The 12,863-nt window shown below is 40.5% G+C and overlaps 1 protein-coding gene and 1 long non-coding RNA gene across 8 annotated transcripts in view; one reads left to right on the forward strand and one right to left on the reverse strand.

Moving 5' to 3' along the window:
- Window positions 1-12,863, forward strand: part of MACROD2 (mono-ADP ribosylhydrolase 2) — an 858,592-nt gene that overhangs the window by 705,173 nt on the left and 140,556 nt on the right. The gene's annotated exons all lie outside the window — the stretch shown is intronic.
- On the reverse strand, window positions 35-10,290 carry LOC112989394 (uncharacterized). 4 transcript variants are annotated; one of them, XR_010388664.1, is made up of 5 exons: window positions 9,937-10,285; window positions 7,893-7,989; window positions 6,309-6,448; window positions 6,130-6,204; window positions 35-496 (listed from the first exon to the last, which is right to left on the reverse strand). It is a non-coding gene; the product is annotated as an uncharacterized LOC112989394 (long non-coding RNA). The 4 variants fall into 4 exon arrangements; XR_010388666.1 differs by lacking the exon at window positions 6,130-6,204 and having other exon boundaries at window positions 9,937-10,284; XR_010388665.1 differs by lacking the exon at window positions 35-496 and having other exon boundaries at window positions 6,001-6,204; window positions 6,309-6,747; window positions 9,937-10,290.

The raw sequence follows: 12,863 nt of genomic DNA on the forward strand, positions 1-12,863 counted from the left end.
TATAGCGAAAGATATTTCCACAAAAAATGAGATCTTGTGAAGGAGTAAGAATCTTTATTATGTCTCTTAATGCACAAAAGCATTTGTTTACGGAACACTGTGGGCACATAAACATTAAAGAAGTAACGCTGTATATTCAGAACATGATGTGTCTATCACTTCTCTTTGTCAGAATTTCTCCCCAAGTGATACTTGCAATTCTAGAGTTTCTTACAGTTTACCCAGCTTTATACTCCTGATGGCATCCTGGAGCAGTGATTGACTGCTCTGCCGGGACTACTTGCAATGTTTGGATTTTTCAATGTCGGAACATTACTCTTGGTTTATTTGCACTGCAGTTGTTTCACCTTTCCTTATTCTTTCTTTCTTCCATCGCTGGGATAGTGGAGCATAAGCCTCCTAAGAATTAGAAGGGGAAGAAGCAGTCTTGTTTTCTTGTCAGAGATGCATAGATTATAAGGCCAGAGAAGAGGATTGTGATCAACTCATAGGCTTCCTGAAAAAGACAAGATATAGAAATACTCTGACTTTAATTTCTTAATTTAATTTTGAACTGGAATACATCTTAATTTTTTTTATTTTTTTAAGCAACTAGGAAATCCATCATTGGTAATGTCACTGAAGTTTCAATTACCTTGCTGTTAATGTTTGCACCTTATTTCTAGCCTGAATTTATCTAATTTCCTTCTTCATCCATTTTCCTTAATCTGTAAGGTTAAAGAATCCTAATGTCGCATTAGGAGCTCATGTTTGGTTGATTATAGATTCAGAATCAAAGAATAATTCAGATTGGAAGGGAGCTCTGGAGGCATCTGGTCCAATCTCCCTACTCAAAAGCAGGGTCAGGTTGCTCAGGGCCATGTCCAGTTGAGTTTTGAAAATCTCCAAGGATGAAGATTCCGCCTTATAGACCATTTTCCAAACTGTATCTCAAGAATTTGGCTATACGATACTATGGGTGATTGAGCAAAGGTTTGCTAAAATGGTGAGCAACATCCGCTGGTCCACTGAGTCATCTCCCCATAGAAAGCAGCCGGGTTAGTCAGGCACGATTAGCCCATGGTGCATTCCTGCTGGTTTCTCCCAGTCACCTTCATGTGCTGGGGGATGGCTCTGGAGGATTTGCTCCATAATTTTCCCAGGAACTGAGGTGAGCTGACTGGCCTATTCTTCCTCATATCCTCCTCCTCTCCCTTCTTGGAGGTGGCCGTGATTGCCCTAAGTTTTCAAAGACAACATGGAGGTGGCATTGACTAGCTCCCCAGCACCCTTCACCATGATGATGGACATGTCCTTTTCACATACCTCTTTCTAGAGTAAAGTCCTTACTCTTTAAATATGGTCTTCATTCTTCATTTTTAGATTTATGGATTTGATGTTCAGTAGCAGTAAAGACTTGGTCCTTTATGGTCTCTGCTTGGAACACATCCAATTCAATTTTAAAACCTGTCAGTTCACTGATCTTTCATATGTGTAATGCATTACACTGCATTTGTAGTGTTCTTATTTCTTAAACAAAATATTGCACAGAACGGAATTGCATACTTAGGAAAGTTTATCATTTCAGCACCCTTAACTTTACTAACTCTGCAACATGTAATGTCATCAACACATAGCTTGAGTTAGATTGACAAGATCATAAACATTGTTGATTGGTAGAGTCCTTCTTTAATTGCTTACTTAAAAAGGCTATATTGCTTGTTCCATAATTTTGCCCAAGATTGATTTCAGGTGGCAGCCCTGTAACTACTTACGTCACTAAGCACTCTTTTTGCTATATTAGCATGTTTACTTTCTTCCAGTCCTCTTGAATTTCCATAGTGTTCAAAGAGTTATTCAAAATTGACATTGATGGTAAAAATTGCTCCTTGACAAATACTCTTTGAAAGTGTTGGCTTATGCAGACCTGCTGCTTTAAAAATGTCTAACTTCAGAAGCTTCTCTTTAGCATCACCCTTAGTTAGTTTTAGAATGAAAGATAAATCTCATCATTGAATATGAATGCATCCTCTGGCTTATTTTCCAGATACAAAGAGAGAAAATTATTGAACTCTTGTACGTTTTTACGTTAGTATTGGCAACTGCATCATTTTCACTTACTAATCAACAAGTAAAATTTCTATGACTCGTTTTGTTCCTAACACAGTTAAAAAAAACCTTCTGATACTCTCAGCTCCGATAATCGCTGGTTTTTTTCCATTTTCTCTTACTTTGCCTTTAGTTCCTAGTCGCAGTGCATCTTTACCTCTGCAAAGTCCCTCCCTTGTATATCATGTAATAAAAGTAATAGAATTTTAATACAGTATTAAATATATTGTAATAGGATAGTCTGTGATATTAATTGTGAAATTGCATTCGTAATTTACTGCTCACCATTGTGCATTCTTTGTTTACCTGATCAGAGCTTATGCAGTTACCACAGCTGGGGAAAGCTGTAAGTGTTTTCAGGGATGCAAGAAATTTGAAGGATGAGTAGAATTTTTTTTTCTTTATTCTCTAAATCAAAATGTATAGAACCACGTGCTTTTGATTAGCTCATAAGCAAAAACCACAAAGCTCCAGGCTTCATCTTCTGATGTGCTAATTCTTGAAACAAAAAAAAGAGCAGTGAAACTGTAAATGGAGTACTCCCAACGTCTGACAACAATACACTTGCCAGAACGCCGAGAACCATTTCTTATCGCAGCAAATCCTCCCAGCCTTGACTGTCATATTAGCCAGTTTTATTCCTTATTGCTTGTCTTTGATCATCTGCTGCATATCCCCATGGGAGAAAGTTATGCCCATTTGCCTGTGAGCTACTTGCGACGTTTAATGAGTATCTGCACATTCTATCAAGGGTTTTAACAGCGCTCCTGCTTGGATGAATTGAGCAATTCTTTCATTAGCTGTATATATGCCTACTTCTTGTTCCTTTCAAAGACAATAAGACATTAGAGTGTTTATTTTGTGGGTGGACTTGCATGTTGCAATTTTTTTTCTTTCGAAGGGTACTTTTGACGGTGTTCTCGTTTCAGCGGGGTCAGAAGACCTGGTTTATACTGGTTTCTGTGTTACTGTGTAATGCTATCTTTGAGTCTTTTTCCAGAGAGACAGCAAAAGATTACATTTGTAAACACTAGTGTGTAACATGTTAAAATAGAAGATATCTTATTGATTGTGACATCTGACAAGTTATATATCAAGTTATTTCCCAAAAGGCACTAATATTCAGTGTCTTTTGGCACCGTCTGCCTTAAAGTGGTATAATTTTTTTCTGATGGATCTTTACAAGCATATGCCTAGAAATTGCTATTTTAATGCAAAGCCTTCAGATTTTTCTACCAGATTAATTTTCCTCATTGTTATCTTGCCTGGTTTTCTGTATTAATGGTGAATGGTACATAGGTGCACAGCTAACCTAAAGAGCTGCAGTGTAGCCACGTGCTGGTTATATCTTGTATTCTTTCTATTCATGTTGGGTATTCCTTTATTTTCATTTCTATCCTTATTTTAGGCATTTAATTTGAAGTTCCATAGTACCTGTAAATTATTCCAAATTGGAAATGATCCAACATCTCCATTTGTGGCAGCGTAATTGTTTCCCTGCGACATCATGACTTTAGCAGGTTATGACTTTAGGAGGAGGAAGAGCATCCAGTAGCAAATAGCTCATTAGCACAGAAGGCCCTTGCTTTGCTGTTGGGATCTTCAGGATAATTAGGAAGGAAAGGGAGAAAGCTGACCACCGCTATGGGTGGGCAAAATGTTTTTCAGAGTTGTAAAATGGAGTCACGGGTTTCGGCACTACAGCCCCTGTTAGCCAGCTGGGCCCTGGGGGGAGAGAGGCTGCTTTCTGTGCCTAAATAGGACAGCGGATGTTCATACAGTAGGTGACTGGGACACCACTAATCAAAATAGGACAATTGGATTATGGTGATAGCATTTCTGATGCTTTATGAAACCTCCGGATTTTGATCAACATATTTTTGAATGTGGGATGCTCAGATATGCAGTTATGCTTTAGTAAGTTGGGGTTTGGGTTTTTTTTCCTTCAAACATTGAAATGTATTTCTGGTACAAGCTGCATTTAGAAATCAGGCCAGCAAGAAATGGGAGCATTTTTAAAGAAGATTAACTATTTCTTTTTCATTGCTCTGTCAGGGAAATTTAATTTCATGCATAGATTAAAATTACTTCTTGTTATTATAAAATGAAATGAAAACAAATCACCTTATAAAGATAATTTTCATTCTTCTTTAGAAGACTTTTGGAACAAGAGTGTGGACCATTTCAAGCTCTTATTTGAAATTAAAACATGCAGGCATCCCTGAACTATGTAGGCAGATTTACTGCTCTTTGAAGTGTTGGTGTACCGGTGGGAAGGGGCCATCTCTCTGCAAAGCTAAGCCAGCCTCAAGCACGCTGGAACATCATTGCTAGGTCAATTCTTCTTGTGCTTGCCCAAAAAAAGGGCTCCTGTTTGAGAGATTAGGCTAATACCTATACTGAGGAAGGAAGGGTAAAAAAATGCTGCTTTCAGGTAAGCTGGAGGTAATAGTTCCTCTCTGTACCATATGTACCATACCAAATGAGCAATACCAGTGCTGCTTCTTTCTTAATGAGTGCAAAAGTCCCCTCGGAAGGTGCACGGTGGTTTTGATGACTAAGGGACATGAACCCCAGCTTTCTCAGGATCGTCCTTGCTTCAGCGGGCTTTGCAGCTTGTCTGGCACGTCTGCCGGGGAAGGACATTCCCCAGACACGGCCGATGCTGGTGGAGGTTTCGTAGCCTCCTCTGCGAGGCTGCGGAGCCCAGAAGTGCCGGCAGTGCCGAGCTCCCCGCGGCGGGGTTGACCGCCTGCCCTTCTCCTGCCTGTCCTCGTGGAGGGAGCAAGCAGCCCTGCGGTGAGGAAGAGGAGGAGCAAGTCACATGCTGGGAGATCAGTGGCTGTATTTTCGGGGTGCTGGAAGCACAAGACAAGGAGAGTCTGGAAGTGTATAACTCAAAGCTCAATATGGACCATGCTTGTTTTGGGAAGCTATCAATATTGCTGTCGGTTGGCCGGCCCGTTTGCAGGTAGGGATAGTTAAGGAGGAATTATTTAACGCGGATAATAGAAGCCTTAGCTTTGTACTGAAGACATCTCTCCTCTGGGAGTTTGATTTATAAATGAGCTAGGTTAATCTGCGGGAAGTATTTATGAGAAAGGGAGGAGAATTTGGACAGCAGCACTGGGGAGGAGGGCAGGACCGGGCCTGGCAGATGTGTGTCACTGAGCAGATGTGAGAGCCTGAGTGATGAGCACAAAGGAACAATGGGAATTTCTGCGTCTGCAGGAAAAAAGAAATTTGAAGGGAGGAAGGAACCATGAAAGAAAAGAATGTGGCAAATCAAGGGGGGGAAAGTCTGTAAAAAGAAGGAAAAAGACAGATAAATGGAATAATTTAGCATATAATGAAGATACAGAATGGGAGAAAACACAGAGTGAATGGTATTAAAGAATATTATGAGGTAGTCTTTAGTGACAAAATAACTCGTTATTTTCCTCAGCGAGGCAGAGTATTAGGAAAAAAAGCTGTTTAGCATAGCAGATAGACCTATTTCATCAACTTCAAAAAGCAGAAAATCAATAACCAGAAATATGACATAATCCAGTGAAACAGGATGTATTAGGACTCTTGCAGCCGGGATGTTCCCACAGCGTGGGAGAGGGAAGTGGACTACAAAGAAACCGTAGTGCAACAACCTCTCAGGAGGTGGTGCGGAGTTTTCTTTCTGGAAACTCTACAAATTAATGGTCTTTGTCCTTTGAGGGCAAGCTCAAAAGCATCTGTTAGCCAATATTGGGTCAGGACGATGAAACACTTTCTGAGAATCTCTACTTCATATCTTGAGAACTGTGTGGAAGGAGGCTGCCGCATCTCATAGTGCCATATAGGATATAAGCCTACAGTAAGTAATTCCAAAATATTTGGGGCAAAACATGTGCATGTTGTAATCCAGGAGGATACAGTAGGTTGGTTTCAGGTCTCTGTTTTATTCAGACTCAGTTAGTAGGGAAGCTAGAGAGTTTTGTTGCAGAAGTTGTGTTCCTCAATGTTGGGAAAACAAAGCAGACCCTGTTCTTCTGGCGGTATGAGTCTTACCTGGGCATTCAGCTAGAAACCATGCATCAATTTATGTACAGTTCTAGTTCATTGCAGTGCATTTGTTCTTATGTCCTAAAATACAAAACAAAGAAAATGGAAGACAAGCCCCGTAAAGGGGGGGGGGGGGGGGGGGGGAAGAAGCAGAACAACAATTTCCTTAGCAAATTGCCGAATACCTGGCTACCGCCCTGCCAAGGAGTCACACTGAGTGAAGAAGCACCTTCTCATACCCCAGCTTCATTGACTGGTTTTGCAACCGGATGGCAGCTTGTAAATCCGCATGGGAGGAGAAGGTGAACCTGCGTTCCCTGGAGCTCTGGAAAAAGAAAGGCCGCAATGTTTAACCACGTGGAGGTTCAACAGCCCGGACTTCACTGGGCTGCCATGCAAGGGATCTCCAGCGCTGCATGTTTGCACGTGTTTCTCTCTCGTGCAACCCATTTCAGTGCTGGATCGTTGTTCTTCCAGCAGATCTTACTAACTCATGTAGTTTTGCGAATTTACCGTCAGCTAGCCTTTTACCTGCTGGAACCTGCCCACAGCATGCTACCTACAGGCTGTATGAGCAGCAGAAAACAAATCAAAATGCTTCCTCCCAAAAGTTTGTTACCGCTCCTGATATAGAAAGGAGAAATAATTAGTTCAGTAATTGGAGGACAGAGCTTGGAATTACCCACTGGTCAAATCCCCGATAATAAATTAAAAATTCTGGTTTTAGTGTATATCCATTGGCAGTCTTTTAGTTCTGTGATACAGCTTAGCCCCTTTCTCATGCAGAAGATCATTTACTAAATGTACTCTGAATTATATGGAAACTGTTGTATGTTACAGCTGGAAATATTTTTCCCTTCAAACCGTTCAGTTACTGTATGTGACAGCTCCTTTGGTTTTATACCACAGTAGAGCAGATACTCCGAATCGCTTCCAAGATAAAAGTGGTTTGAACGTGTTCATGATCTTTAAAAAGGCAGATTCCAGATGTTTGTTAACTTCTGGGCTGCCATCAAAAGAGTGATGTAAATATTGATGTACCACAGATTTTTTTAACGAAATAGCAACGGACTACAGCTACTAGCACAGCAAGGGTTAAAAAAATCTGTTTTTTTCCGCATGCTCTAAGTTCTGTCTATTAACTTGGCATAACTTAAGCTTTATAAAATAATGACAACATGCTGCTCAGCAAGCTTTATTTATAACTGTCTCACCCTAATATTGCTCTTTAGTTGTAATTAGTAAAAATAGAAAATTATGTGCTGTTAGTCACTTTCAAATTGATTTACAAGAAAGATAAATAGTTTTTGTACATCTATAAACAGATCTTCTTATAAGATATCCTTAGCACAAACTTTTACTGATGACATTTCTGTCAGCAATTCTGTAATTAGTGATTTTTAAAAATGAAAATTCTCTTTGATTTCTAAATGAAATGCGACGGCATAAGCAGAACACCTGAATTTAATGTTTTGGATACAAAGATTTTCTGCCTTGATTTCCTCTCTGCTAAAGGTTATCATCACTCTCCAGTCTGCTATCCCTGCTGGAAACACAGAAATGCTTGATTTCAGTGGCCCTTAGCTGGGCTTGTCGCATGGGATGCTTGTGTGCAGTTATTCAAGGTGGGATTTAACAGAACATTAGCAAATCTGCTTTAACTCTCACGGGAACCCTCCTGATGTGCGCTCAGAGTGCAATTACGCAACGTAGCCCGCTGGATTTTGTAAGTGGAAGTGTTGAGTTGAACTGGTGTGACTGCAGCTCACCTCCGTCGGCCTGAGGAGAGGGAAGAGTTCAGTTCTTGGCCAACCTCGACACCTGCTCCACTTTGGTACCGCTGTAACACCAGGAATACGATGAGATCTGAAGAAAGGGCATGGGATACAAAGAGGATACAAGAACGGTGACGATTTTGGGGAGACTTCTGGAGGTTAGGCTTCAGTTTGTACGTTTGCATGGAGCAGTTCCCACGACCATCACAAGGCCACCATGGGACATGGCCCCTCAACCAACTGACTTACTGGGGCAGGCAGCAGACCACCGCCTGGGGAGCACATAAAAGCTGCAACTTTTTCAGAAGAATTTCCCTCTACCTTAGCATCCTCCCAGAAAAAAAGAGACACTGGGGAGAAGCATCTAAAAAGGGGAGGCAGTTGGACAAAAACCTTGCTCTTCTTGGCTGGGAACAAGGCTTAATGCTGTTGCAGGTATGCAAGACTATCAGTCTACTGTGCCGTACAGGCATAGTGAAAGCACCCTGAGCAGATGCCATAAAAGCTTCAAGACATACATCTAGATAACGGTAAAATCTTTGCAGGGTCAGTAAACTACAAAAGAGGAAACAGAACTCTGCAGGTCCAGATTTAGGTACTCATTATCTATTCATAACAGCTTATCGTCCGTATGGACATCTCTTTATCCACACCCTGGTGAGCAAATCAAGTATTAATACTGCTAATGTCACTATAGCCAATATGCAGTACGTTGATACTTCTTCTTTACAATTGCTTAATTCCCAGAAAACTACAGAAAGAACCCCCAGAAATGGATCTGAGACAAACATCCCAATTTTAGGGAAATGGTCAAAGTCCCTATTTCGTTATACTGGCAGAATGACTATTCCAACAGCTAATGATGGCAGTTGTAATTTCTTTCTCATGTAAGCCTGTGCTGATATTTTTTTCCTTTGCTTCTAAATGACAAAAAAAGCTGAGAACAGAAAAAGATTTAATTGGGTCACTAATTAAATGTCAGGCATGGGCTGTCTGTTGAAACCAAAGGTTAACTGGTTGTAAGAGTGTTTGTGACAGAGAGGCTCCAGCATCTAGAGATATGCAAAATAATAAGACTGATTTTGTGGAAGATGTTGCTCTCTGCCCATAAAATACATTTTTGGACTTATTATTGTTATTTTTTTAGTTAATGGTATAGCCAAACACCAGAGATCACATATTTTCTCTCTCTGTAAGTGCACCTTTTAAAATCAGCACATTAAAAGAAGCAGTAATTACTAGGCTGTGATTGCAGCTCTCGCAGGAGATTATTTTTGTTCAGGTTCTGGACAAGAGAGAGTTTTTGCATTTTTAAAAAGAGATATTAAAATATAACACTGAATTAAAGCCAAAAACTTTTCATATTAGGATCAGAAGTTAGCTTTTTTATGCAATGGTACTTAGGAATTTATGTGGCTCACGTGACTGGAGAACCTGACACTCTAATATATTACAGAGCTCTTACTTGGCATTGACTAATATCCCCATTTTATAGATGGGGAATAGAGTACAAAGAGATCAAGGTATGTTGACACTCCCGGTGGGAGTTCAATGTAGATAAAAGCCTTAGAGGAGCTATTTAGCCCTGGGAGTGTACGGAGGCTCTGCCTAGACTCCTGTGCCCTGGCTTTCATCAAGGTAAATGAACCTTCATGCTGATGTAGCCAGGACTGCTAGCTCATACACATTTCTGGAAGAAATCTGAAAGCTTCCCGTACTCTCATACAGCAGAAATACAGATCTTTTTCTTTCAAGAATGAAATTGCCCCAAATGGGCAAATACTGCAACTCCTAAACCATGCTTTTGAACATATATATAGATGTGTGCATACATAAAAACCTGCTTGTTTGCTAAAGACAAAAAGACATTGCGAGTGAATGACAGCTGAATTTATAAAAATTTTTAAATAGTAGTTTTAAGAAGCTTTGCACCACAGGATGCTGGAGAAGAATTTATGAGCTTTCCAGATAATAAAATAGCATAATATTAGAATTTGGCTTCACTGAAGGTGGTAAAAAAAACCCTTATGACTCTTACCTTGTGCCGTATGCTTCATTGCTGTCATGATGATGGGTAACAAATCCTTGAAGTCCTTGTATTAGCTGAGTAGTGTATTAGTATTAATTGGGTGAGACAGATCAAGTAATGCCTGAGAACATTCAAAGAAGGCATTCCTGTAGCCTCAAGGTAAGTTTATTGTAGGCTGAAAGCTTTTTGCCTTTATTATGTCAGACTTGCGGCTAGTCCATCAGCTCATCTGTTGTTGATACCAAATGGAGATCAGATGGTCTGTTTTGCGAAGGCGGGTGACCTGCTTTGATCAGGATCCCCAGAGTTTACAGTCGAGCCTGTGTTTCCACTTAAACAGAGAGTCAGCTGTCCCGAGGAGTTTCCCACTTGTTTATCACAGAGATAGCTTTGGGGCTGCTATCCCGCCCTCTCCCTCTCCTGTCAAAAACTCAAGTTGGTGATTGAGAATAAAGCCTTAATGTTTTATACAAAGCCAGCTTTTTCCAGGCTTTCAGCTGCCTTTGAAAACTGCTTTTAAGCAGGAACGAGAACATTGAAAGTTCTGTTTGCAGAGCTGACTGTCCTCTTTTTCAGTCCAGAAGCAATGTTGCTTCTCTGCTTCTTCTGACCTCTGAAATCAGAGAAAGGGCAAAACTCCCCAAACCTTTGCAAAGCAAAACCCAGATTCCTAAGGCACCCCCCACATTTTTTGCAAACTCACAAATAGGTGGGTTTTAGTAGTAAACTATTAGATCATTAAAACCAGACTACTAGGATCACTGCCACAGAGTAAAGCCCATGTTTAAGTGCTTTCCTGGGTCAGGGACTGCTCCTTCGCCATGTTCAAAGTGGACCTCAAAAGTCCCAAGAGTGTTTTGCTGAGTATCCAAGAGGCGTTTTGCGGTGTGCTCCAAATGTGCTGAGTTCTCAACCCTTTTCCCCGCAAAAGCGGAGAGCAAGGAAGGGTGGCCCTTTATATAAAATACAAGAAAATTAATTACACCACATATAGTAAGCTTACAGTCACTGCGTTGTACTGGCCAGACGGATAAAACCAGCTGGCTTTGGGCCAAAATTACTTACTCCCAATCCCTCTCCAGTGAGAGCAATTTTAACCCACTTCTTCAGGGTCTGTGTTTGCTCCTGAAAAGAATGGGAAGCTGGGCAAGCCCTCGTCAGGGCGATGGAGACCTTTTGTCAAAGGATGAATTCTGCTTCTCATGTCCTTCAAAAGAAGTGTAAAAGCCTTCAGCACTTTGCGGTGATAGAAGCAGTAATGCTGGTCAGGGTCTCATAGTGCTCTGAGTATCTGAGAGGTATGGAAAAAGAGAAAGAATGACAGAAAAACGTTTAACTGGCCTGTGCAGGCAGTAGTACCAAATGAAGTTTGCTCTAGCGCTCTAAGGCTATATTTAATGTCTCCGTAGCTCTGACTATTAAAGTAACTTAAGTGGAAGATTCAGAAAAAATCTCCTGCGAAGTCTGACAGTTTTTGACTTGCAGATCACTCAGTGTCATATCCTTATTCCTACTAAGTGGAGCCGTACTTCACGAGCAGTCATTCAGAAACCTATCTGAGATTTAAGGTCCTACTGAAATATGAAGGGGGCATCTTAGCATATTTGGAAATTAGAATTTATATCTTAAAGTCTTGCTGCTTTCAACCTTCAGATTTTCTCTGTAGGTAAATCTCTTGGAAAGTTCATCTTGAAATGGAACAAAGCTGTTGAATAACAGCTATTTTTAAGAGAAGGTTATGGTGTGTTAGTCAGAGGTCACCCTGTGGCAGTCAGCGTGTTTTGGAAGATTGCCTATGTCACCTACTGAGATAGTCCTTTCCTCCTTTGCTGCAGTGTTTACAGAAATGCAGACTGGGGCCCTGCCAAAATGTCACCCATGGGCTGGTGGGTTTAGCTGTGCAGAGTCTGCTTTTCAGCTTGCAACATTTCTGGAGCATGGGGACACCAAATAATAGACCTTCTGCAAATTTGTAAAGACGTTTTCAAGGCTGGGGTCTTGCTGGAGGGAGTCGTTTGGAGTTTTTTAGTCACAAATCTTCAGCAGCTCACCTATAAAAGTAATTGTGTAGCCAGCTTTAGTCAAAATTGTATAAAGGTTTCATTAAAACTCCCATGCAAGTGTATGTCACATAGGCAAAATACTTTTGTGATTACGTTATTTTTTTTTTTTTTTTTTTTTTTTTTTTTTGAAAACAAGTGTTTGGACTTTTCTCAGCTCTGGCTCTTTAGAATGGCTAATGACTCTTTCAGAAGTGCTGACCAAATCCTGATCCTTCCTCCTATTGACTCAATTTCCCACAGTAATGTGAATGACTTCAAAATTGCCCCCAAAAGTCTTTCAGAAATGGTAGTGAAAGAAAGCAGCAGCCAGCACAATCCTTACTGGTGATGGTAAGTGGCTGGCAGAGGGAAAATACAGGTGGATAGTCAGTCTCTTCAGGACTGGGTGATTGGTAGAAAGAAATAGTTACCAAATACTGAGAATTGCATTGATTTACATGAGGAAAAGGAGGTTATGGTCTCTCGGTGCCATGGATACTTAGGATGGGACTCAATCTTTGGTGTGCGTAGAGAAGATAGAAAGCTCGGCATGAGTGTTGTTGGCCAGTAATGAATAAGTCACCTGGAGTATGATCTGTGTTTGTCTGGAAAACAGCTAAAAGATATGTATTAATCAGAAGCAGTACCTAGTCTGATATGCATAATTCACACGTCATTGAATTGGTTAGTGAAACACAATTTATATTAAAGATCCTCTGGATCTGCGATACTAAGTTTATTTTAGAACTATGGAGAGGCATCATCTGAACCGTATACAGGTATTCACCTACCACGTTATTAACAACTCTTTTTCTGTATTAAAATACTTAGTTTATTAAATGACTGAGTTGTTAGGTATATACATAGTAAATGGTTTAATTAGAGTTTGTTGGT

The sequence above is a fragment of the Dromaius novaehollandiae genome, chromosome 3 (assembly GCF_036370855.1).
Source record: "Dromaius novaehollandiae isolate bDroNov1 chromosome 3, bDroNov1.hap1, whole genome shotgun sequence".
NCBI lineage: Eukaryota > Metazoa > Chordata > Aves > Casuariiformes > Dromaiidae > Dromaius > Dromaius novaehollandiae.